Source organism: Pteronotus mesoamericanus, unplaced genomic scaffold (genome assembly GCF_021234165.1).
Source record: "Pteronotus mesoamericanus isolate MK-2021 breed Mesoamerican mustached bat unplaced genomic scaffold, CSHL_Meso_final contig_25, whole genome shotgun sequence".
Classification (NCBI taxonomy): domain Eukaryota; kingdom Metazoa; phylum Chordata; class Mammalia; order Chiroptera; family Mormoopidae; genus Pteronotus; species Pteronotus mesoamericanus.
In genome coordinates, this window is record NW_026555105.1 from 27610122 (window position 1) to 27636997 (window position 26876).

General features: G+C 38.3%; 1 protein-coding gene across 3 annotated transcripts in view; it reads left to right on the plus strand.

Moving 5' to 3' along the window:
* The window catches only part of PLCB1 (phospholipase C beta 1), a 622850-nt gene that overhangs the window by 582513 nt on the left and 13461 nt on the right, over window positions 1–26876 (plus strand). Inside the window, exon 33 of one of the 3 annotated variants that reach the window (XM_054574044.1) lies at window positions 14062–14143. The exons of the other annotated variants lie outside the window; for them this stretch is intronic. The gene's annotated coding sequence lies outside the window, so the exon portion shown is untranslated. Of the gene's footprint in view, window positions 1–14061; window positions 14144–26876 lie in introns of those variants that run through there. 3 annotated transcript variants of the gene reach the window in all.

The window sequence follows — 26876 nt, forward strand, 5'->3', positions numbered from 1 at the left end:
ATGTGAGGTCCAGCAGATGACAAATGTGTGAGTAGGAATGAGCACTCTGGAAGTCGTGGGAGGAGGTTTCTGTCGGAAGGAACAGCAGGCATGGCTGCCCCAAGGCAAGGGAACCATTGGAAGAAATGAAAGAAATCCGTTACACTAGAAAGAGATGAGGCCCAGGAAGAAGATGGGACCAGAACAGGCATGCCATCGCAAGGAGAAATAAGGGCTTAGAGCTTTATCCAGAGGACAATGGCAGCCACTGAAGACTCATGGTTCAATTTCTGTTTTAGTAGAATCTCTCTATGATGCGGACAGTGAATTAGAAAGGAGAATCAGACTACTCAGAAGGCTATTCCTGTAATTCCTAAAATGGTGATATTCTGTGCTTGTGCCTTTGATAAGAAAGCACAGCTAAGAATCACCCAATACATGTTTGGTAGAATAAAATATTCCTCAACCAATCATTAGGGAAGAAAAAGAAAACAATTAAGACTAACCCACTACCTCCATTCCCTTTAAGTATCAAATTAAGTACCCTTTTTAATATATGAAACTAAACTTTCAAGTAGTCTTTAAAAAATATTTGAGTCATATGAGACCCTACTGAATGAAAAGTCATCAATACTGATCTCAGGACATACCTTAGATACTAGGATATTGAGTAAAATCCCACTTGTTCCTTTTATTATAATGTACTTCTTTTTCTTGAAAGCTAAGCCCCAAAATAGAAAAGATCAAATGGCAATTTATTTTTAGATAAATGAATTTTTAAAAATAAATTTCACAAATACTTCCCCATTCTCCAGTTAAAAATTAATTTTAAGTGGTTTTAAAAGTCAGGTTCACACTTAAGAATTCACGTACTAGATGGTATTTGTCATATTGTAAATGACATTTCAATAGATATATATTTTTATTGACTTAGGGATGATAAGAACTGAGACTTAAGTGTTTCTAATATAAACAGTAAAAAAGAAATTATTCCTGGCTGTCATAAAATTAAGTTGTCTTAAAATTTAAATAGAACAGTTGTTTATAGTTAGAGAAATGGAGAGTTATATAGGATACTTAAATTGTGGAACACTGGGTCCTGAAAAGTGCCCATTATAATACTTTAAAATAAATTAAATGTAATTTAAAAGTTTCAGATATTCTGAATGTCAGGGGAAGGTCAGCACCAGGAAAAACAGCCAGAAATTCTGAACTTGGATCTCTTCGCATGTCTGTGGGCAGTGCCATTGCTTAAAAGATGATCTTAATGACCACCGACATTTTATAAACTTGAGTGCAAAGTAGTGCATTGTATTCCTTTTCCTTGGATTAAAGCACATGATAGCTCTTGATCCAGATTGTAAGAATCCCTATCATAAGACTATGAGAAACAAGAAGAAAGAATGAGAATTGAAAGCCTGACCCACAGATGACCCCCCTGTTTAAAGGAATATTTGATCTTGCTTTCAGTGCATGACTTCCTTAGCAAAGACCTTTACTATAATAAGTAATTGTTTAAAACATTACCACATGGATTAATCTGAGTCCTTAGTGAAACCTAAGAGAGTTTAATTATCTGATGACAATGGCCCACGTCTCTTAGAAAGCATCCCATGTTGGCAGCTGGACAACACAATCAAGAATTGTCACTGTGGAAGCATATAATTTTTTATCAGAACAGTAGTGAGTTGAGTGGTGGTCCCCCAAAATATGTCCATATTCTAATTCCCTGAACCTTTGAATATAACTTTATTTGGAAAAAGGGCCTTTGGAGACGTAATTAAATTAAGGCTTTATGATAAGAAGAGCATCTTGAATTTCCCAAGTGGGCCCTAAATCTAATGGCATATGTCCTTATAAGAGAGGCAACGAGCGATTTGATGCAGTCAGGGAGAAGGAGGTGACATGACCAGAGAGGCACAGATTGGAGTGGCACAGGCCCAAGTCACAGCATGATGGCAGCCACCAGATGTGGGAAGAGAGAAGGAACCAGCTCTCCCAAGAGCCTTTGGTGAGCTTATAGCCCTGCCAACACATTGATGTCAGACTTCTGACTTCCGGAGCTGTGACAATAAATTTCTGTTGTTTTAAGCCACACAATTTATGGTAATACATTACAACAGCCACAATAAACTAGTACTCTAACAATGGATTCTATTCCCTCCATTTTTGGTACCCTCCCTAATGTCTGCTTCTCTACTTTTCATGCTCCTGCACATACTTCTGGAATATTCTCTGTAGCAGTAGAATAAACCATTACAATTACCTTTTTAATAGATTTTATGTGTGAAATCTACAGAACTCAAAGGAAATAGTTGATCAAAAGCAATTCTTGAACTAGTGAGTTGTTTTTTTCTTAAATTCATTCATTCAACAAATATATTTTGAGCATCCACTATGTGCCAGATATTTTTCTGAGTGCTGGGGATACAGTGGGGAAGAAAATAGACAAAATTTCCTGCTTCTTTGAGGTTTGCATAGGCAAGCAAGAAGTAAAATATATAGCATGTTGGATGGAAACAAAACCACAGAGAAAATTGAAGAAATAGGGAGGTTTGGGGAATGGAATTTCTCTGTTCTTAATGGGATGGTCAGGAAGGCTTTACTGAGAAGGTGACCTTTAAAAAGTTGGTTCTCTAGAAAAACAGAACCAATAGAAAATATTTTTTAAATTATTATAAGGAACAGGTTCACATGACTATGGAGGCTAGCAAGTCCGAAATCCACAGAGCAGGTGTCCCAGTTATAGTTCAAGAGCCAGAAGATGCTGTAAAACCAAGAAGATGCTTTGATTCAAGGGTCAGCCTTTTGTTGTAATCAGGCCTTCTGATTGGATGATTCATCAGATCCAGTCATATCTTGATTTAATATTATGTATCATGTCCCAGTAAACCTGGGAAATATATACTAACACGCACACATGCACATGCACACTCTCTTACACTCAAAACAGTTAAGTGACTAGTCTCACAATACATAAGTACCAGAACTACACATCAACCATGACTATGGCAGACTCTAAAGCCTACTTTATTTTCATTTTTTTATTAGACATTTCTTCTAGTACTTCTAAAATAAGTCCTTGAGCTGTGGACTCCAAAGTATTCAGGACTGATCTGTGTAGTTTTTTAACATATATTCCCCAGTGCTCTGGCCACATTTCAAAGAACCGATGAGAATTCGCCAGCATTTGTGTTGCTGCTGTGAGAGTCTGTAGGGACCTCAAGACTTGAACTGGAGCTGCATTAATTGGTCTTTGCCTATATGAGCCCACACACAGCCCTGCACCTCCATCAGCCAATCCAAAAATAGTGTGAGCTCCTAAAGATGAAAGGACATGGTCCCTATTTTCAATTCATTGGTAATCTCAATTAGGATGATATAGCCATGTGAAATAATGAGATGAGGTAAGGGTCAGGCTATGTGACTTTGGCCATTGGTAGACCAGAGCTCAAATAAATAAATAAATAAATGATTGGTCCAGGTCGGCTACACAGGGGAAAGGACATTGTAAGTTGAGTGACAAAGGATATTGCAGGAGGCCTAGGGAAAGTGAAATGTCTGCAAAGGGACCAGCTTGATCAAATTATCTCTGAGCAAAACATGGACTTCCTTTTTTAAAGGTCTAAGCATTTGTAACTTCCCAACAAATTTTGGCCAGTATGCTTTTTGGGGGAAGGAGGCAATAAATTCACAAATACTGTAAGAGCAAATTTAACACATAACCCTTTATTGATTTCATTTTCTTTTTTAATTTGGTAGAGACCTTTCCAGACTGAATCTCATCAAGAATAAAGTGACCCGAGCCGCCCATTGTCCTAAATGACTTCTCATTTTAAATTTGAAATTAGTTTTTATTTTATATACAGGCATAACATCCAACCAGAATTTTAAGTAAAAACATAATAAAACACTTTCCATCAGCATTTTCTATGATCGCAATCTATCCACAGAAGTACCTTGGTGTTACCTCACAAGGCAGTTTCTTAAGATGTGGGAGTGATGCCTATTAAGTCATTCTATGGAGTTGTTTCTAAAACAATATGCTTTGTCATGGTACCTTAACTACCTTTAGCTGTGGCTCTGTTTTAACAAACAGACTCCTCATCATGACTGTTAAAAATACAGACAAATTATATTTCCCTGTGGGAGTCATGAGGCTAATGTGTTTGCCTTTTTCCTTTCAAAACAGATCTTTATTAAAAGGAAATCAGCACAGTGATAGTCATTGAGATCAACAGTTCTCTGAATTTTGTATTCAGCTGAATCCCGAGATTTTTCTGCCTGCATAGCTCTCTCCTTCCTTAAGACAAATCCTTCTGCTGGCAAAAGCTCTATAGCAAGTGCCTCGATAAACCTGTTCAGGCACTCGTGATTTATAATCTCTGTTCTCATGCTTGTGCTAATTGATATTAAAATCAGAATCCCTGGGTAAATGCCAAGAAATGAATTCTAAACCATGCCGGCCATGATTTCTGATGGTTGTATGTATGGGCGTGGGGTTATCGGGCTCTGTACTTCCAAACTCAATTTCTCCACTGACTCTGAGCTCACGTCCTTGATTGGGTGATTCATGCTTGTGGTAACATCTTAGAGTCATTTCCTAGGGATGTTGAATGTGTATGGAGAGGTTTTAATTTGATTTTTTAACTTTGTGCAAAGAGATACATATTTGATGTGGTCTGTTGTACAGTAATATGGGAGTGAATGTAAATAAGACATTAGCATTCTCCAACCCGTGTCCTAGTTAGAATTAATACCCTTTGTCTAGCATTTTGAAAGCATTGACCTGCATGATCACTGTTGCAAACTGTAATAAAATTGGGCTAAAACAAGGAAATGATACCATCAGTATAAAACAGAATGAAATACAGCCACTGCAAATGCCACACTTTATAACCTTCTGAAAGCCTGGAGGGAATGGTCAGGGCCAGTTCACTCAAACACAGGGAGGAACAAACAGTTGGTAAAAATGCTTACATAGAAGGTGAATGGTGATATTTTTAATATGTATTTTTAATATTAGGATCAATTTTGCTGTCCTTTATTTACCTTGTGTCAAATAAACTGTCATAGCTATTTGTTGTTATCGTTTCTTGCTGATGACTCTGACCTGACCATTTGTAACCTAGTCTTACAATTAATTCGGAAGTGTGGTGTTAAATCACGTAAAGTTCTTTGTGACGATACAAAATCTTCTACCGAAGGTTTCTTATTACTTCATATGAACTAAAGAGATTATATGGGTTCAGGTTTTAACAAGTATAGTTTATGGGCTTGACAATAGACGTATTTCAGTATAACAACAGACTAAAGTATGAAAGAGAAGAATTATAAATTCTGAATATATATTAATTCATGTTAACTTGCACATTGAGTTTTAAAATATCAGAAAACATACAAAATTCACTGAGATGAAAGTATGAGTATTTGAACTCGGAGAATGGCAATATTTCAACCTTTTGTGTTTTGCCAAGTTGTGAAGCAATCGTGACCTGATAGCATCATCTAGACAGAAATTTTGAGGAACTTTTACACAATAAATATACAGAACCTCTGTAAGGCAGTATTTCAAAGTTAATACCTCCAGGCTTTGGAAAATTTTATTTTGTGAAAAGTAGACATTGGCTTTTTCCTTTCCTGCCAGAACAAAATTAAATATTAGGCCAGTTTAGGGCAATGTCATCCAAACTTTTTGATTGCATTCCCCTAAAAACTGAGTACTCACCTCCAACTTGGGCATATGTATTCATTCACTTATTGTATTATTAGACTAACATATACATTCATTATATAAGTGAATGTATATATAGTATATAAATATATTTTTAAATTATATTGAAATCATAATAATTAAAAAGGATGAGATAAAGATGAAAGTGGTGTTTCATATTATTTATTAATGATCCAAAACACCTATTTGCCTTCAAAGGGAAACACACATATGTGAATGGACTTCATTAATTTCAAAATTTACAGTTTAACACTTTGATTCAAAAATTTAAAGTGCTGGCTCTTCAGTTTAAAGTTTAGTTCCTTTTCAATGCTCGATTTTAACGACTGTCATTGGTTGGGGGAAAAAGGACTCCTCACATAGATTTGAAGATTGAAATGGAAGAAGTGAATCCTTTTGCATCATTACACCCCTTTTATTCAGTCTTTTTCTACCAATTATAAAGGTTTAACTTTATGATGGGTGCTTCATTTTCAAGTGCCTGCTAATTACAATAGCTTCACACTTGTATTAACATGCTATACACTTAAGGCAAGGTTTGTGCTAACTATTGAGAAAGTAATTCCATATTACAAAGTGTCTTCTTAATAATGCTATTTTTAAAACTAATTCTCCATTGATACCCCCATTGTTTTTACACCTTATGAGGTAAAAACAATATGGTATCACTAGGGAAATAGTTTTAAAAAATATTATTAAGAAGACGCTTTGAAATAATGGATTTACTTTGCCTGATGATTGCATGGGAAACATCAGCTTCTCCAGTTTCTTTATGTTTACCACTTGCATAATTGCTAATACGGTCTCTCTCTATTTCAGTTTCTTAGTTGCACTAGTTACATTTCAAGTCAAATGGGTTTCATCCACTTCGTGTTTGTTTAGTTAAAATGGGTACTGTAATCTGTAAATCCACTTAACCTGGCCATATGTGAGCTGACCGTGGTTTTGGAGGCTGAGAGTGAATGTGGGAGCAAGGGCAGTACTGCCCAGCCCTCTAAGACGTGAGGCCCTGCTCTTTGCCCAGAAGGCCGATAGCACTGTGTGGCACTCATGACCAGCTGACAAAAACTAGTATGGCACCGGTGGCAAACTTTATACTAGAAATAGTAAAACTAAATTTTCTTACAAATGCCAGGGCTAGTTCTCATTCCCCATATTCCAGTGGCTCATTCTCTAGGTGTCCTCTGAATATATTCATGCTTCCTTGGAGGCTACATGTTTGGAACACCAGATCTCTCTTCTTCTTCTTAAGAAAATAGATCACAAGGTCTTTTGGTGACTAGAGACTTCTGGCATTTTGGAGGCGGGAAAGATCCTGAAAGTGCCCGTGTTGTAAGCGTTGTCTCTCTGGATATATGTAAGCATGTTGAATCCATCAGTTTTTGCTTTATATGATTTGAAGGTATAATTGTTGTGTGCACATATATTTAGCACTGTTATACTTCACTATTAAAATGACCCTTTTATCAATATAAAATGCCCACCTTTCACTTTTCTTGCTTTAAAATAATGTTGTTCAATACAGTAGCCACTAGCCATGTGTACCTATTTAAATTTAAATTAATTAAAGATAAACACATTTTAAATTCAGTGTCTTTTTTTTAATCCTCATACAAGGATATGTATATTGACTTTAGAGAGAGAGGAAGGGAAAGATAACAGCCATGTGAGAGAGAAATATCAATTGGCTGTGCCCCAACTGTGGATCAAACCTGCAACCTAATATATGCCCTGACTGGGAATCGAACCCACAATGTTTGAGTGTAGGAAATGACACTCCAACCAACTGAGCCACCCTACCGGGGCAAAAATTCAGTTTCTTAGCTGCACTTACCACATTTCAAGTGTTCAGCAACTTGGCTAATGGCTACCCTATGGGATAGCACAAAGAATATTTCCATTATCTCAGTAAGTCCTGTTGTTCAGGGCTGAATTAAAGCTAATACCTCTGATATTAAAACAACTACAGTAGGTTTCTTTTGGTAGATGATTGCATGGAGAATTGCACAAATCTATAATCATAGATGAGGATTTTAACATACCCCTCTCTGTTACTAACAGAGCAAGCAAGGAAACAAAATCAATGAGGATTTAGAGGATTTAAATAGCACAGTAGCCAACATAATCTAATTCACACATTTAATACATTACATCTAACAACAGTACAATACATATTCTTTTAAGCCCATATTGGAAATTTGCCAACATAGACTGTGTTAGGTTGTAAAAGAAGTCTCAAAACCTCAAACTGTTGAAATTATGCAGAGTATATTCTTTGACCGTATCGGAATTAAGCTAGAAATCAATAACAGAAAGATAACTAGATATTTAGAAAATAATCAAGACACTACTGAATAACCCAGGGGTCAAAGAAGAAATCAAAATTAAAACAAGAACATTTTTTGAACTGAACAATAATGAAAATACAACAGACTGACTATATGGAAGCTTTGCAGTATTTGTAGGGAAACACATAGCTTTAAGTGCATATGTTAGAAAAGAAGAAAGGGTGAAACTTAGTGCTCTAAGCTTCCATCTCAAGAAACAGCATATTAAATGTAAAGAAAGTAGAAGTTAGCAGATACTAAAAATGAGGACAGAAATTACAATAGAAAAAAAAACCCAGAGGGCTTAAAGTTTGGTTTATTAGTCTAAAATGATTAATAAAATTGATAAAACTCCCCTGCAAGCTTGATTTTTCCTAATGAACTTAATTGCATTTGTTACCCAGATAAAAAGAAGTTTACTTTGAAGCTGTAATTTGCTAACTTCCATCCAAGTCAATTCTCTTTCCATTAGGACAGGTTTTTTTGAAAGCCTGCTTTTCATCAGTTAAGTTGAATTATAATGATAAGAACATAATCAGGATAACAAAAGCGCTGAGGGAAAGAAGTATGCTGAGAGAAAGCAAATCTGTGAATGCGTTGGGAGCAGGGACCTGACATTTAAAATGAATCTTTCCAAGGGCTTCAATGGACATTGTGGGGACTGAAGGACAATTAAATGTTAATTTAAAAAATGAAAAGGAGAATTCTCTTCTATTTCGCCTTTCAAAAGGGTAGGAGAAAATGACCAACATAATGGGGAGGTAGGTACACTTGGATGTGACATCTCCCCAAGGGAAGGCGCTTATTACTGAAGACGCACATGGGGAGTATGTAACTCAATCATCATGAAACCCAGCTAATCTGGTAGCACACAAAGGAATCACACCTACAGTTTGGGTTTTGCTAGCACCATATTGGTATACCTGCTAATCAGTGATTCTCAAACTTTAATATGCATTCAAATCATCTGGGGATCCTATTAAAATGCAGGTGCTAATTCAAGAGGTCAGGGTGGATTTATAACATTCATCTCTATAGTCTGACTCGATAACAAGGTCCCAGGCGATGATGACGACACTGCCGGTCCATGGGCCGATCACCCTAAATAGGACGAGTCTAACCAGAAGCCCAAACCAGCAGCCCCAACACCAACTCCTGGCAGTGGCTTTCACATGGCTGCACAGTGTTGCTCTGCACAGTGCGGAATTAGCTACTAACATTGACAATGTGAGAAATCTCAAATAAGCACCTGACGCCTCCCTTGAAAATGGGAGAGCTGGCCAGGGTGGGCCTTCTTCCATGCGCGGCAGCCATCAGCCTGTCGCTTTAGGAAGGCCATGAACCCCCATCTTCCATAAGCCCCAGTTCCATCACACCGACTCCTTGCCCATGAACCTTACGCCTGTTCATCTGCCTTCTTATTCTCATTAGTGCTCTCAGTCACCTGGAGAGCTTTGAGAAATATTGATTCTTGCCCCTCCCCCAAAATCCACATCACTGGTTTGGCCCCAGGCCTGGGCATTTCAAAAGCTCCCAGGTGATTCTAATGTGCAGTCACAAATGAGAATTGCTGTTTAAATAAATTTTGTGACCACACCAGCAAGATTCTCAGCCACCATCCTTAGAGATTCTGATTCAGAAGGTCAAGACCACCTGCCTCCTAATTTTTGCAGGACCTGAGGGGCAAAAGGAAACCCCCAGCTCCTAGACTTCCCTATTCTCTTCCCCAGCTCCACCCCTCCCTGTTCTTTCTTTACCATGAAGGATCTTTTTGTGGAAAGGAGTGAACAGCCAGAACATACACCCAAGGCCTGTCCTTACTCCTTTTCAAACGTCCACCCCTTGGTGATCCCTTAGACTGAGGTGTATGCAAAATGACTGCAAGGTGGGCCCTCAGGAGGATTGACTAGAGAAGACTATGAGTACTGGAAAGGGGTCTTCGGGCCAATCTGGAAGGACATGTTGGTATCCCCATGGAGTATTTTCCAACAGCAACCAATTTTTTGAGGCCAGCTGGGTGTCCCACAATTCAATTCATTTCTGACACTGGCTACCCATAGCTGGCACAGACTCCACAGCTTCAAGCTTCCGTCGCACAAGTCTGCCTCAACTTGAGATGCCAGTTGCAAGTCTCAGCCCACCCATTCTTCTGACCAGCCACTATGAATTGGGGATTCCCACACCCCTCTCCTCAGGTTTGAGAATTTGCTAGAACGGCTCACAGAACTTAGAAGGCACTTCAGTCTGCAGGTTTGTTAGAAAGAGTAAGCGTGGGCAGGGGGTGGAGCGGTCTGTGAGCCGAGGTCCAGGGCCGGAGCATCTGTCCCTGGGGTGGGAGCACACCGCCCTGCCAGGAAGTGGACGCGTTCTCCAGCCTGGAAACTGAACACTGTTGTCCAAGAGTGTGGCTAACTCTCCAACTACATACACCCTCCCCTCCCTGGAGGTTGGTGGGGGGCGGTGCTGAAATCACTTGGTCTTTCTGGAGGTCAGCCCCACCCAGAGGCTATCTAGGGCCCCTGCCATAAGTCATCTTAGTAGTGCAAACTCAGACATGATGAAAGGGATTTATTAGAAGTAACAAAACACTCCTGTCACTTAGAAAATTCCAAGGGTTTTAGGATCTCCTTGCCAAGAACAGGAGACAAAGACCCAATATATTTCTTATGATACCCAACCTGAGTACCCCAGCACTGGGGAGGGAGGCCGTGTCTGCAGGCGAGCATGCCCCGCGAGGAGTGCGTGGATGAAGGAGGCTCTGAGCGGACCGTGGTAGCCCAAGGAATGGATCCCTTTACCCAGATCTAAGGGTCGCAGAGGAGGTCTGGGGTGGCCCGAGAGTCTCATTCATAGTCTCCCCGAGGAGATCCTGAGGCAGATGGTCCGTGGGGCACAGAGAATCCAGTGGCTATCTGGGCTGCCCCAGAAAGACTGCAGCGATTGGTTAGTGATGTCTGCCATGGTCACCGGCCGCTGCTATCTATCAGAAGCCATCATCCCTGTGCTTCCATCCCCATTCCCTTTTTTGTTTTATGCTCCTCTGTCTCTTAATTAGTCTGTCATTTCAGCCCCATCTGGGATAACGAAGCATCATTTCTAAACCATAGCTACCAACATTGGTAAATACCTTCCTGTTAGGTCCCTCAAAATAAGTGTTGATTGTTTTTCTGAAACCTAAGTGAGGATCTTGAGAAAGTTGCCCCTTACAAAAAGCGTTCCTCTTCATCAGTGTCAAATCCAGACTCCGGGACAGAGGCAGGAAACCCCACTCCCTCTAACCAAGTGAGAATCTAAGGCCGGCCTTTGGCTCTTGCCCCAGAACAGCTCTCTGCTCACTTGTTCAATTACTTTATTTATTCTCCTTGCTCTGGAACTGCTATCAGGGCCTTTTTCCCCCAAATGGAGATCCTAACACATGCAGGACCCAGCTGGCCGTAAGCTGGTGGTCTCAGTGTTCTCAAAATGGGCCTGTGGTTCTGGGCAATCCACTCTCCTCACCACTCCCTTCTCAGATATCCTACGAGCAGAGGGCTGTTCCCAGACACAGAGCAAGCTGTGAGTAAAAAGACACATCCTTTTTCTGGGGTTGATTGGTTAAATGTGAGAAGGGTCATGTTTATATACTAAGGTTGGAATATTCCAGAAGTCACCACAAACCTTCAAAAGCACAGTTTGCTCTCTGAATTCCTCCACCCTTTCCCCTCTGAATGATGTTTATTGTTTTCTTATACTTGGAAGCAGCCATTTTTACCTGTCCTGTGCTAGATACCACAGGCAATAGGTACAGGCAGCCTGGTCTCCTCCAAACAGCCCCTGCTGTATGGCCCCTAAGTGCTCTGGCAGTGAGCTCTGATTTTGTCACAGCCCTGGAGTGTGGCCAGAAGTTACATTGTCATTTACAGTGCAACAGTATGTATGACCAGTGGAGAGACTAGGGCCAGGGAGGTGGGTGAGCTTTACCCAGCTAGTGAGTGCAAATATCCCCAATAACTTCTACCAACGGCATGAATTTAAAGGCAATCTAGAAACACATACACATATTGAAGTTCCTGAAAAGTGGCTTATCCAGAAAAAAAAAAAGGAGCGTTTACCAAAAGAGTGATAGTCATATAAGCAATACAGTAGGTTATTAGTCCATTGGTGAAAACCTCAGAGAAAAAAATTAAATGCCCAAGTCATAGGGCAGAGCTTGACCGATTATTTTAAGTTTTATAATTGCCACCTACATCAAGATACAAAATATTATCAGCAACCAAGAAGCGTCCCTCATGCTCCAATGCAATCAATACAGCCTCCCTCCTAAACTAACTACCATTCTAACTTCAGTTAATATAGACATCAGTTTCTCTAGCAGTTTGGAACTTTATATTAATGAAATGACACAGTCTGCCATCTTCTGCATTTAGCTTCATTTATTTGTTGTATGTAGCCGTAAATGGGTTTTTTTCAATGTTCCACAATATTTGAACACATCACAATTTATCCATTCCACTGTTGATGGATGCTTGGGTTGTTTCTAGTTTTTAGCTATTATAAAGAATGCTGCTCTGAATGCTTATCTTCAGGGGATACATCCCAGACCCCCGTGGATGCCTGAATCTACAGATAGGTAGCACAGAGCCTAAATACACTCTGTTTCTTCCTGTACATAAATACCTATGATAAAGTTGCATTTGTAACTTAGGCACAGAAAGAAATTAATAACAATAACTAAAAATGAAATAGAACAACTATAACAATGAACTGTAATAAAAGTTATATGAATGTGGTCCCTGTCTCTCTCTGACCACTGACCTGATAACCCAGAGGGTTCCCGAGGAACCAGCAGCAGTGTGTGTAGGGCACGAAGGCACTGGACCCAGGGATGATTTGTGTCCTGGGCGGGGTGGAGTGGGACAATGTGAGATTTCGTCATGCTGCTGAGGAGGGCATGCAATTTAAAACTTAGGAATTGTTTATTTCTAGAATTTGCCATTTAATATATTCAGACGGTGGCTGACTGGGAGTAACTGAAACGGTGGAAAGCCAAACCATGGATAAGGGGGTACTGTTGTACTGCAAAGCATAATGTAAAGACTTAAGGAAGACAGCCTCTAAAGTATAAATTCAATACAAGAAAGGAAAACATTTCCTTAGATTATCTTCTGTATGAATCTCTTAAACAGTGACACCCAGAGTGGGATTCTTTCCGCCTCCTCAACAGTCTCTTGTGCTGAGACATTTCATATAATTGTGTGGGTCTGGCCACAGGGTTATTTTACAAAGAAAATGCTCCCCGCAAGCTCGAAACACCTGTCAGGGAGCATTTCTAGTAGGTTAATGCACTGTTTCACCGCTAGAGGGCAGTTACGACTCCACAATACTAGGCTTTGCCAGACCTCAGGTCAAAATGATTAATCATAGTGAGGCAAAAACAAGAAGCCAGAGAGAAAAGGGGAAGAGCACACGAAGGCAAAATATACATCATAAACGTAAGCTTTCTTGGGTAGAAAGGGCATAAAAATGTCACCCGTAAGTCACTTTATAACTTTTTTCCCCATCTTTCTCGTCCCAGTTTTTAAAAATTCCATGGTCCCCAATTGCTGAAGTGACTACTCCGTGGGAGGAGACTGGGTCAGACAGATGACAGAGGGCATTTTCCAGCACAGCCCAGAGCTCTGATTAGGGAACGGGGAAGCTTACAAACCCCGAAATCCCTAGGCTCTGAGCAAGCAGCAGGGAGTCCTGCCACCCTTCTTCCTTCCAGAAAGTATTTCTTGATAAAACCACATTGTTTACTAAAATCAAGGCACGGTGGGTAAGGCTGGCAGCTGTGACACCTCTTTTTTGTGCCCCCCCTCCCCCGCCACTATCCCCTTTCACCTCCCTCAAAGTTAACCAAGATTACAGACAGAGAAGTGTTTTCGCAGGAGGAAAAGGAGTAGGGATATTCATTATGAAGCTGAGTTGCCTTTAGACTATTTATAATAAATTTCTACTAGAAAAGGACATTTGGCTGACCACTGTTTTCTTCTGCCTCAGCATGACCAAATACAGTAAGAATTCAAAATGAAAACTGAAAAGCAAGGAAGAAGAGCCTACCTCTGGAGCAGTCTGTTTTCACATCTCACGCTAGCGAATGACAAACTTGGGAAGGAGCCTCCTGTGTATTCCCTGTCCCCATTATCCCCTCTCCCTTCTCTGAAGGGCTACGAAGCCTTCACTGTTAGCCAAGACTCCTTCGTGCTGCAGCTTAATTTTCCTTGTGTAATTTTAAATACAGATCGTGTCTACAGTGCAGCAATTAATGGATAGCCTAAAGACTTATTATTTCAAACTAATTGATATGTAGCAAAAGTTTAAATAACACAACAGGGATAGGAGAAATTTTAAGTGATGTGTGCACGGTGAATTTAGAATTTTTCTCTGTCGTGGAAGTAGGAAAAAAACATAGGATTCCTAAAAGGATGTGACCAAAATGTAAAATTGACCTGGAAATCTTTTCCTGTTGACATTTTTGAGCACAAGATTGAAAAGGAGAACGATTCGGACATTTCAGAAATGGGGGGTGGCCGTGGCCAGGTCCCCTCCCTCGCCCATCTTTACCAATTCTAGGGGATTGTCTCATAGAGAAATGAAGGCCAGAGTAGATTTTGAGTTATGTTCTTAAATGAGCAATAAGAAATGGGAAAACGATGCCAGCATTTTCATTGTAATTCTGTGGCCAAATCCCCCTCTTGATTTAAAGTTGGGAAGGAACTCTGTAACAGCCAAGTTGCCTTGTTCCCAAGCTGCCTTGTTCCAAAGCTCCAGCCCTTCCAAAGCTCACTCCAACTTCTAAGAAATGTGAGAAATGTGCTGCAGATAATGACATTGCTGGCAAAACAGAATAAAACAAAACAACCCACCCTTCTAGCAGCAGGTTGAATAGGAAAATTCAAAACATTTATTCAAAGAAAAAATACTCTTCAAATGGGAGAAAGCAAGAACATTTTATTTTAAGAAACAATTGAGACCTATGATGCTTGACTATGATGGCAACGTTTTCAACATCAGAAATGAGATTTGTAAGGAAACAGAATTCACCCCACGTTTAAACCACAGAGGAAAAATACTACCTTAGAGTGCACTTTTTCACACTGATTTAAGTCATGAAAATATATGAATGACTTTGGCCAAGTCACTTAAATCTCATGGCCTTGGGTCTTTTCAAATATAAAATTAGCACATGGATTGGTGACTTTTCAGGACCCTTCAGTCCTGATCATCTGTTTTATCTAGCAGCCCTATGCATTTAATAGACATCAGGTATACAGAACTGAATAAATAACAATCCTTAGTTTAAGACACACCCTTCTCATTGGTCCACGGAAGACCCTGTTGGTCTATTTATAATATAATAAATACCCATGAAATAATTACAAAACACAAAAACGAGAACACTAGTTTCTCCCTCCTCAGGCACCCTTGCCTCTCTCACCTTCTGTCCTCCAAGGTAGCCATGAACCTAAATTTTGTATGTATAATTCTCATGCTTTTATATTTATGTAGGTATTTACACATTTATTATACAAATATCTTCATGTGTATATATGTACATTGTATATTTATTTGTATAACACACTTTATTTTTTGGTTTTAGTTGTTTTTAACCTTATAAAATAGCATTATGAGAAATAAAAGTATCATAAGAAAGTATTATACTGTATCTAATCTTTAGGAACCCATGTTTTTCACTTAAAATATTTTGCTAAACCCAACAGAAATTTGCTCATGTATTCACCAAAGACAGACTAGAATGTTCAGAGCTGCGCTGTTCATAAGAGCCTCAAACTGGAACTAGCCTAGTGTCTAGCAAGTGTTACCTCAATAAATAGGATATAATACATTCACACAGGTAAATACTATACAGCAAGGAGAAAGGACAATCCAAAATGGTATAAACATAATGGATGATTTTCACAAACAAAATCTTGGGTGAAAGTAGTGAAATACTAAAAAGTATACACAATATTATTACATTTGTATGAAGTTACATTGGGTGGGGGATGGGGCGTCTGGTGATGGACGTTGGTAAGAGGGGCCTTCTGGGGTGCTGGTAATGAATATTCTCTTTCCTGATCTAGGTGATGAGATTAAATGAAAATGTTTACTTTGTGAAAGACAAAACACGAATCCATACAGTTATTGTATCAGGCATTGTTGCATAACATATACCACCTGAAAATTCAGTGGCCTAAAGCAAAAAGTAGTCAGTATTAGCCAGATGTTGGTGAGCTGGGACATTCTTCTGGTCTTAGCTGGTCTCACCCATGTGTCTGCTGAGGGTCAGGTAGGCAACTTTGCTGATCTTGACTGGACCCTCTTTCACGGCTGGGGGCAGCAGGCGTTAGCCTAGTCTAAGGTGGCCTCAGCTAGAACAACAGGCTGTGTGCATGCAGCCGCTCCTCTGCCAAAGGCAAGTCCAGGCCTGTTCACAGGCTGCAAAGGGCAGGCGTGGAAGCACAGGAGGTCTTCTGAGAAACAAACTCAGAACTGGGACAGTGGCGCATTTGCCATGTTTTGTTCACAAAAAAAGAGTGACAAGCAAGGAGTGAAGCAATCTGGTCGTTTTTTTAAATCAATCTACCATACTTATGATATATGCACTTTATGTATATGAATAAAAATTTTTAATAAATTTAATTATGAGTATCTACAAGGTGGGACAAAAATAGGTTTACAGTTGTGAGTATGTAAAACACAGTTTATTCTTGTATTAGTGTTTATTAATTATTGTATGATTTTTCGTACAAGCAACTGTAAACCTACTTTTGCCCCACCCTGTATATATGATTTATGTATGTGATTGATTGCAACTCTAGTTTGATTTGACTTCTGACCTTCTATTCTACAAATTATTATAGTCTATCCATGCTCCTATTGATGGGCATTTTAGGAAATTTCCGTTAATTGCTGTTATAAGCAGATCTACTTTAAACAATTCTGTACATATCCCCTAGTAGAAAAACTCTGTTGAAGAGTTTTGTTTTTGGTTGCAAACTTCTTAGTATGAGTAAGGTTCAGTATAAAATGATATCACATTGACGTCTCTATTTGCCTTTCCCTGATCAAAGAGAATGACTATCCTTATATTTTGCTTGTTCGTTGTTGCTTTGGTCTTGGCCACATGTATTTCTTAAGCAGAACACCTATTTGTATCTTTTGCTCCTTCTTACATTGGGTAATGTTTCTTGTTTCATTGCTTTATAACAGTTCTTCTGTTCTTGGTACTGTGCTCTTGTCAGATGTGTGTGTTATGAACATCCTTGTCCAGTTCATAAGTTTCTCACTTTGCTGAAAGTGTCGTTTGATTAACAGATTTCTCAATTTCAAGGTTTTAATTTCTGTTTTAATGTTTACTGTTAGATATTGAAGCTTTTTAAAGCAATCCTTATCTAACCCAAGGTCTGTAATATATTTGTTTATTAAAAATGTCAAAAGTTTTAGTTTTGGCTACTAAATCTTTAATTTATCTGGAGTTTATCTCTGTGCATGGTTGAGGGAGGATCTCATTTCATATTTATTTATATAAATAACCATTTTTAAAGCTTTACCCCGTAAATAATTCCTTTCTCCCCCCTGACCTGCAATGCCATCGCATTCACATACTGGTGTCCACACCCTTCTCTTGTTTACTATTAACTCCATGACATAACTTGTACCTGATAAGATATGCCTCCCTCTTGCTAATTGATTCATCCACTTCTAAGGCTGGCACTTAGGAAAAGTGAGCTCATTCTTGATTTGCTCAGTAACTTTATTTCAAAGAAACACCAAATCTGAAACTTTCTTACATATAACATCTGCTGACAAATAGAAAGTATTTCAAAATAGCACAGCCGAAACTTTTTCAGCTTAAACTTTTATATCCACATTAAAAAATCATAACCAATATTTTGAAACCTATGCTTCTCAAACTTTAATGTGCATATGAATTACCTGGAGATCTTGTTTAAAAACGCAAATTCTGATTCAGTGGGTCTGGAGTGAGTCTAGGGTGATACTGCTGGTCCTAGGACCACATTCTGAGTAACAAGTCTTTATAAAGTGATTTTATTCCACGCAACCAATTCGGAGAACATTTCCTTCTGGAGATTGCATTCTGGCTATCTTTTGAAAACCTTTTGAATTTTTTTTTTTACCTCAGTCTTCTGTTAATTCAAGAATCCTAGTTTTCCTTTCTTTTTTAAATCTCTCTGGACATTTTCAGAATCCCTTTCTAATTCTGAGGTTGGTCAGGTATTTCTTGTTGGTCTTTTTTCCAGGGTAGACTCTAAATTGAAATCAAGTAAAATATGTTCGAAGGTTATAGATTATTCAACTGAATAAATGTCTACTTGAATATGGTAAGACCTGGCTGAGGGAGACCAGGGAAGAGAAGAAAAATGAATGTAATATCCTTTTCTTCACTCTACCATAATATTTATCAATTTTTCTTTGTTCTTCTTTTGTAAAAACTTCTACCAGCTTTTTATTCTAGTGAATCATCGAGGGAATACAAATATATGGACTTTTTGCTAATGCTTGGTGGGAGAGGTAATTATACATAGTTCAGACTGTGGCATAAGTATAACTGAGTTTGAATTCTGACTTCATGACTTACCAGTATGACTGGCTGTGTCACTTAGCCATTAAATATTAGTGTTTACCTCACAGAATAATGTGAGAATTCAAAGAGGTAATCCATGTAGCTAACCCATGCCAGTCCCTTAACCAAGTACCCAGAATGTAATAAATGTTCAGTAAATATTCATAGTAATATAGACATTGTTATTTAACAACCATTACAGAATAGTTGTTAAGGGCGTCATGGAAGAAAACCTTTGCGTTTACGAAACAAGCAATTAGTTTGTTTTCATGTGTGGTAATTGGAGGCTTTGGTTTCATGGATTAATTCAGAGGCTCATTTCCCCACAATGATTCACAGTTCCTGAATCAATAATACTTTCTGGGTTGGCAATTCACCTTCTGTGACTAGTTCATGCTATTTTATAACTTTGCCTTGGATCACTAATTGTATTTTAAGTTTCTAGCCCTTAAGAGAAAAATGTTATATTCTGTTCAGGGGTCCCCATACCAACTACCATGAAGCCAATCATTTACATTAGTAGGTGCTCAGTAAATATTCATTAGTCAGTTTAACGGTTAATTAAAGTAATCACACACCTCCTCAGGGACTCTAGCTGGGTGAATCAGGAAAAGCATCTTAAAGACTACTCTCTTTAAGGAATCAGTATATTATCAGTGTGTTCTCATTTGTTTCTTAAATAATATTTTCCTGATTCCTTAAGAGAATTTACTGTAAGAGTTTATGCACTGCTAAGATAACCATTAACTAGTTTTCAAGTTCAACTGGAAACTACATAATTTCAACCAGTTGCTTGACGTTTAACTCATTGTTGGGACGTCATGATAGACGTAACTTTCTTAAACGAGTGCGTAACCTCATGATGTTCATGTTTGACTTGATAGGCAAATTCACAACTTTATTCATTTACATATTTGCCAAAGAAGTTGGTTACTCATTTATTAAATATTACAAATTATTAAATATTAGACATAAAAATAAACATTTTAGGGGAGTAGGAGAAGAAGGTGAATAGAAATTTATGAATGACTAAAGAGGAAAGACAGCCAAACCACCAGTTTTCCTCTTGATTATATTTTAACCCAAAAGACTGTATTTAAATCAGCTTTTATGTCCTAATTAGTGGCATTTCTGCTTGAAAATGTTGACAGCATTTGGCTCTTAAGTATGAAATGCAAACATTCTTGTATAAAGCAAACAAGTTTAATTTGTGTATTTATATTAGTGAAGTAATCAAAGCACGAGGCTGTTAGTAAAGGACAATGCACTCACTGTGTTTGTTTGAGATGTAAATGTAGAATAATTTATTAACTGGTGAAATGGGTCATCTTCTTTGAAACAGAGCATTTGATTTAAAGGCAGACTAATAAGCAAATTTAACTTCTGATTTATTTTAAAAACATTGAAAATATACATTTACTTGTTTTAAAACAGAAACTTTTTCCTTTAAACCTAAATCACATCTCCAGTATTGTTATTCAATATTAAATTAATGTAAAAGCCATTTCTCAAAGATATCATTATATCTGTTATTAAATCCAGCGCAATAATATATTTCTTCTTGTGGAATACATTTCGTCTTCTTTTGATGGGATAAACTGCTTTTGAATATGCTCACTATATCATACATTATTTCTTTATCTCAATGTTTAGCATAATTTTTCTCTAATAGCCTTTCTTTCCCTTGAAATGTTATGTAACAAAACACCAGAAGCAACTGGCATTTGAATTCATTCCTCTGTTCCACATGCTCCTGGATGGAGAGGGGGGAATGTGCATCATTGTTATGCTGGGCGCCTTTCAGCCACAGCCTGTCTTTCCTCCTGTACATCAATTTCTCTTCTCCATGAAAATAATTTCACAGCAGTTTAGACTCCTGTTACATTATATATGACCCCTGAGGTTAAGGTCTATCTGATAGGAACCAAAATATATCCAAATTCAAATTTACTTGAATTGCTGCTTGAATTTAATTTAATGGCCTCTTCAAGGCCAGTTAGATCTGTGTATATTCAGAAAGGAATGGATATTTTTTAACCTAAACATTAACACGGGAAGATTTATGATGGATCTTCAACTCAAGTAGTTTATCAGCAAGTTTATTAATATCAACATGCTTTAGACAGTAGGGCGCATAAATCCAAAAACTTTAAGGAAACCCCCTGTAATTTTTACATGTAATATATGCCAGCTAATAAACTTTAACTTACTGTCTTAGATTGGTAAGTTTTCTGAGTGGGGTTTTATATAGGACTATGACAATTATGCATGTAATAATGTTTTTTATTATTGCTTGGTCACTGGTTTCTGCTATATCAAGAGATATTTCTAAATTTTACAGTGTTTAGCCAACTTAGCATACAATTAGACAAAATCATCCCATTTTTAAAAAATGATTCAGAGTTTTTATGTTTTTCCTTTTTTAGTTATTTTGGGATATAGTTAGATGTGCTGCAGAGAGTAATGGAGAAATGGCACAGATGGACTCTTGATAAAGTTAAGTGGCGGTCACAGGGACAAGTGTGCAAGGGACTGGAGTTTAATGACGTCCAGTAGTTCTGGGCTTAGGTAATTCTTATCCTGTGATTCCAAGGAGAGGTAGACACTCCCTCCTTTGTGTTACTATTGTATGTTGCTTATAACTTTATCGTAGTACTTCTCTCAGCGTATCACATTATTGTTTTGTGTCTCACATACCCTACAAGGTCTGGGGAATCCATGAAACCAGGGCTGTGTCTCATTCACATCTCTCAGTATTCACAATGCCATGTACATAGAAGGGCACTCCATTAATTTTAAATAAATGGATGAGTAAACTAATGAATATATGAGTGATTAAAGGCAAAAAACGAAAAGTGAGTAAATATAGAGAATGAGCCGTGAATCAATGACATTTGCTGTCCAGTTCAGTACTGCAAGTACTGGGTTATGCTCCATGATTTAAGATTAAGATGGCTCTCTGGCTAACAAGGCCAACTGAGGATGAGAACAGGCTTGGTAGAACCTAGTAGATCTTTCTGTCATCGGTGGCTTTCCCTAAAGCCATTTATTTCTGTGTAAGTAAGGATGCTTTTGATCCATCAGGTAAGCCTTTAATCCCCTAGATTACATGTTTGGAAGTAATAACCCAAGTTTTGGGAAGCAACCACAGGGTTATACTGGAGCTGGCAAAAGTAAGTTTACAGCTGTGAGTATACAAAACATAGAGTTTATTCTTGTATTCTTATTTATTAATTATTGTATTACTTATTTGCATTACAGCTATAAACATACTTTTGGTCACCCTGAATATGCTAGGAGATGGTTAGCTGATGGACAGGTGGAAGCAGAAAGATTTAGCCGACTAGCTCTGCCTTATTATCAAAGCAAAAGAAATGATATCTTAACACTGATTTGCAATAATAATTGAAGCCACCCATTCCTGTCCTTACAAGAATAACTTCATTAGAGCCATATACCCTAGGTTCTATATATACTTTAATTCAGTTATAACAATGTAAGAAAGGGTTTTTTTTTCCTTTCTGCACTTTCTTTGTAAAAGAGAAATAGATCAAGACTGATGGTAAGTAATAATGTCCCAGGGTTTCCTAATACTAGCTCTTTTTCTCTTATGGCTGTAAAGTAGCTATAAAGTATTTAAGATTTATTGTTAAGATTATTCTTTAATTCTACTTTATATCTAGAAAAACCAAACAAGCCCCAAGCAATTTTAAGAGGCCATCTTTGTGGTATAAAAATGGACTAATAAAGATGAATCATAAACTGGAGAAATGCTCCTATGTCAACATATATATTCATTATTCCCATAACTTTAATGTAAATTCTGCAACACAGATTATATATGTGAGAATGTATTGTAAACATTAACACTAACTGCTATAACAAGCAGCACCAAAATGTCATTGGCTTCATACAATAGAATTTTATTTATTCTTCTAACAGTCTAATGTGGGTGATTCTGCTTGGACTGCATGCATCCACATGGTAACTCAGAAAACGAAATTCTTTATATAATGAGGCTCTGCCTTCTTCCAGGACCTTATTGGAAAAGGGAAAGAGATAGCATAGATGCCCCATGTGCCTCTGAACAGCCCTGTACTGACATTCATTGGCAAAAAAGTGGTCAGATGGCCACCCTGGCTGCAGCAGTCGGGAGAGTTCGTGCAACATTGCCCTCGTCTGAGCAGCTGCCAACCAGGCACCGGAGGCAATGTAAAGTTGTGGGATAACTAGTCATTTTCTTCAATGTAAGCCAAGATAATGAAATTTAAATCTGCTATGCCAGAATTACTCTAAACTGACTACCACTCATATAGGATCCCAAAGAGAAAGGCAGTACAGTAAACACTTTGTTCCAAATCACCTCTGAAGACCTATTGGGAAAAAGGGGGTGGGGGTGGATCTATCAGCAGAAGGTTCTGGCCAGAGGATTTACAAAGGAGAACTTCAGTAAAAGCACCTTGCAATGAGGTTTATCAGATTTCCCATTCCAAACCCTGTGGGTTTAGCATGCCCACATCTCCACTGTTTGATCAATGAGGAAATGAGAAAATGGAATGAGTTCTGAATTATTTAACAAGTGCCTTCCAGAGGAGCTGCATAGGAGAAGGTCAAAAGCTTACCCCCAGTTTAAATTAAGGACACCAGCACAATGTAGTGATGTCTCCATTTGTGCAGCAACGAGGATGGAGTCTAAACCCCGCTTGGGGAGGCCTCGGCAGACTTTGGTAGTTATCTATCAAGTCAAGGGACAAACCCAAGGAACACACTATGCAGATATCCAAAAGTTGCAAACTGACTGCCTGGTGTTTTTATTTTTAATTTCTAATGTAGATGCCATCATTGACACACCAGAAGTTTTAACATGAAAATCCAAATTGCTAGCTTCTTTCCAAAAGTCAGAATATGTGGCAACCTGGGGCATACATGTGGTAGCAATCTAGTTGGCAAAATTGGATGGCTGCTCTCTGTTACAGAAAAATGCTCTCTGCAACCAGCACAGTCCTCAGCTGGCCTCTGTCATTCATTTACCTTTCTACCTGGCCCTGTTTCGGTTGCTCTCTCTGAGAAACTTCATCATAGTCTCCAGCTTTACCTTGGATGGAGAATTCAGGCATGACAATCAGGCTTCTCAAAACCCCCGTTAGGCCAAGAGAACAAATGTCTGCTTGCCTCTCAGATCAAGTTGTAAATGGCCAACCTAAAACCACAGCAGTTTAAACAGGAGGCTAAACATCATATTTAGAAGGAGTGACTATATAATTAGGAAATTCTCTCTCCCTAAGCATCAAAATCAATTATCCTGATAAAATCCTAGTACAGTAACCACTCTTGAAATATACATTTATAAAAAGAAAAAGAAAAACCAAAACTAATTTTAGGTGATCAGAAGGGCGTTCTCCAGAGACACGGATGAGTTCATTCTAGGACATCTGACAGCCTGTCTCTTGTTTCTCAAATGTGATTCACAGGCTTTAAGTCAAGAAAGAGTGGCTTTTGCTAGAGCTTAAGGTGGGTAATTACTAACACTTGGGAAGTTCTAAAGGGCGTTAAAACAAAGATATGTGAAGATGAGGAGACACCGATTTCAAAGATCCAGGCAAGGGTGGGACCTCCCTGGAAAGTCTTCAAAGACCACTTCTTGACATGTCTTAAAGGACCCCAGCTAAGACTTCCCAAGGAGGGTCTCCCATTTATCTGAGATGGTGGCCAGCACCATTTGCACTATACACATTTCCTTCCAATATGACTTAGTATAGAAATTGAATTAATAATATAAGTTCAATTCTTCCCTGCTGGTGGCATTCCACTGGACTGAAGAGAAATACACATTTCATCTAAAAATAATTAGCTTTTGTGTGACCTTTTATTTCAATTGACTTGAGGCTTTTTATTGATCCATTTAGGGTTTATGTGGCTGAGAGAATGGGATTCTTCTGGTGCTGTCTGTCCTAGCCTCTCCCCAGTGGACATTAATCGCCCTTTGCTGCCACGCTCTTGCTCCTTGCAGTGCAGCTAAATTAGGAACCGCAAACTGGTGAATCGCAGGCTAAATTGAGCTTTTTATTTGGCTCTTGGTACATGTTAACATTTTTTAATTTAAGTGTTTTAAATATGAAATACAATTTCAGTTGGCCACAATTCTCGGTATGTTTCTATTGCCTTATACCAAACCTGATTCACAGATTTATGTTGTTTCTTGGTCCCTATAGATATGTCCATTTAGAGATTCTGATGTTATTATACATGTATTAAATTTGTTAATACATGAAAAGTCCTAAAAACAGCACCTCTCACACCATAAGCACTCAATAAATTATAATTATTACCATAATTATATCACCATAATTATTTGTATGGGTTTATATTTCTCTGCAATTTAGTAGCAATATTTATGTGATTGGTTCTAGCCCAACAGATTTTTCTTCTCTCTTTTAAGCTAGGATATTTTCCTTACTCCAATTTTTAATTTGCTTATCCTTTCTTATTGTATCTGCCTCTTTACAGAAATAATCTGATTAAATTAGACTGCACTTAATGGCAAACAGGAAAACAGCCAGCTGGCCAAATAAACAGATCCTAAACTGAAGAATTACATAGGGGGCCATGAAAAGCCAGTGTCTTCCAAGCATGACAGGTGCAAATACAAAAAGCCCAGTGAAGGCTGGGAAATAGACCAGGCTAACTGCAGCTGGGTGATCGTTCTTGTTTTCCATGAACCTGTGCTCCACTATTAAAGGGAGCCCATGTCAGTAAGACCCTATGCCATGGAACCTCCCTTCCTTACTATGTGAAAGCAACTTTGAAATCCTAGTCAGGCAAGAAAAATACACTGGAGTTATCTGTTCTTCTTCTCTCAACACATAGAAGAATATTGGATAACTGAGATCTTCACTAATCCTGCTTTTACAAAGTGAGGGTCCGGCCTGAAATGGTGAAGATGGAGCCCTGGATCAGGAGGCAAGAGTGCAGTGGTCCGCTCTTGATTCTGCACTTGACCCCTTGGGTGGGAGGCTTTCATTTCCTTATATAAAGAATGATTGTTAATAATGTACTGATGGTTAATTAATCACTAAAGGTTATAAAACAAGTCCCCTAGCTTTCTTAGCTCAGAGCATGCGTCTTCAAAATTTAGACCACCTTTTGGTATTTCAAGTAAGATGGTGTAACTTTCAGTTTGACAGGATATCTCTGAACTATCTATGATTAATCATTTTGGTAAAATAAAAACTGCTTTCCTCATTCACAATCATTTTTATTCCTGAGCATATTTGGTCATATTTGGTAAAATACAGCACACTTTATAGAGAGAATCTTATTTATTCCTCATTAAATTATCCACTTGTTTAAATCTATGGCAACAGTTTAATTTGTGTTTGTATTCCTAATCCTTTGCAACAGGATAGTTAGTATTTGTTTAAAAAAAATTAAATTTAATATGTTCATTTTCAGTTAGGAAAGCCTGCCAAAAATTAGGCATGCACCATACTCTAGCACTTGATTTAAAGCATTGGGAATTTACATCCATTGTAAATTAACTGTATTTTTCTATATTGGCAGCACTATCCAAATTATTTCTATTTAGGACTCAAGTGTTTTTTTATTTTGCCCTAGAAATATACTGATCACTATTTTACTCATTTTCTTTATATTCCAGTTGCCATTGGCAACCTTGAATTACAAGGGTGAACAAATGCTTCATTTTACTTGAGTAGTTTGTAATTTTGAACTTCAAGTTCATGTTCCGGGGGAATTGTTTGCCCATAGGGTTCACTCCTGCCTTGGGTTATAGAGAATCTAAACAGTGTGAATTTGCTGTGCTTCTGCTGGGATTCCATGAGTTTTATCAATTTTTTAACAGTGTTTGCTTTGATTTATTGATGCTGGATACCCATTCACAGGGGTAATGTGAATTTGGAAACTGTACGCATTTATGGTGTGGGTTTGGTTTCTGATGCCTTGTTGCCATCATTTTTCCTCCAATGGGTCCTATCAGTCACTTGTTTACTTGTCTTTTTCCAAACATTATGGACTGAGATTTTCTAGTCCCCATTCCAAGTGTGGATGCTCCTGGCTTTCTTCAGGGACTTCAGGCTCAGCACTCCAACACCCAAACTTCTTGGGCCTTTCCCCTCCTTCTTAGAACATGAAAACCCAGCTCAGCCAAGATAGAGAATCTACTCTGCCCCCTTGGGCCTTTTAACTTTGCATTCCTTGTTATTCCTGT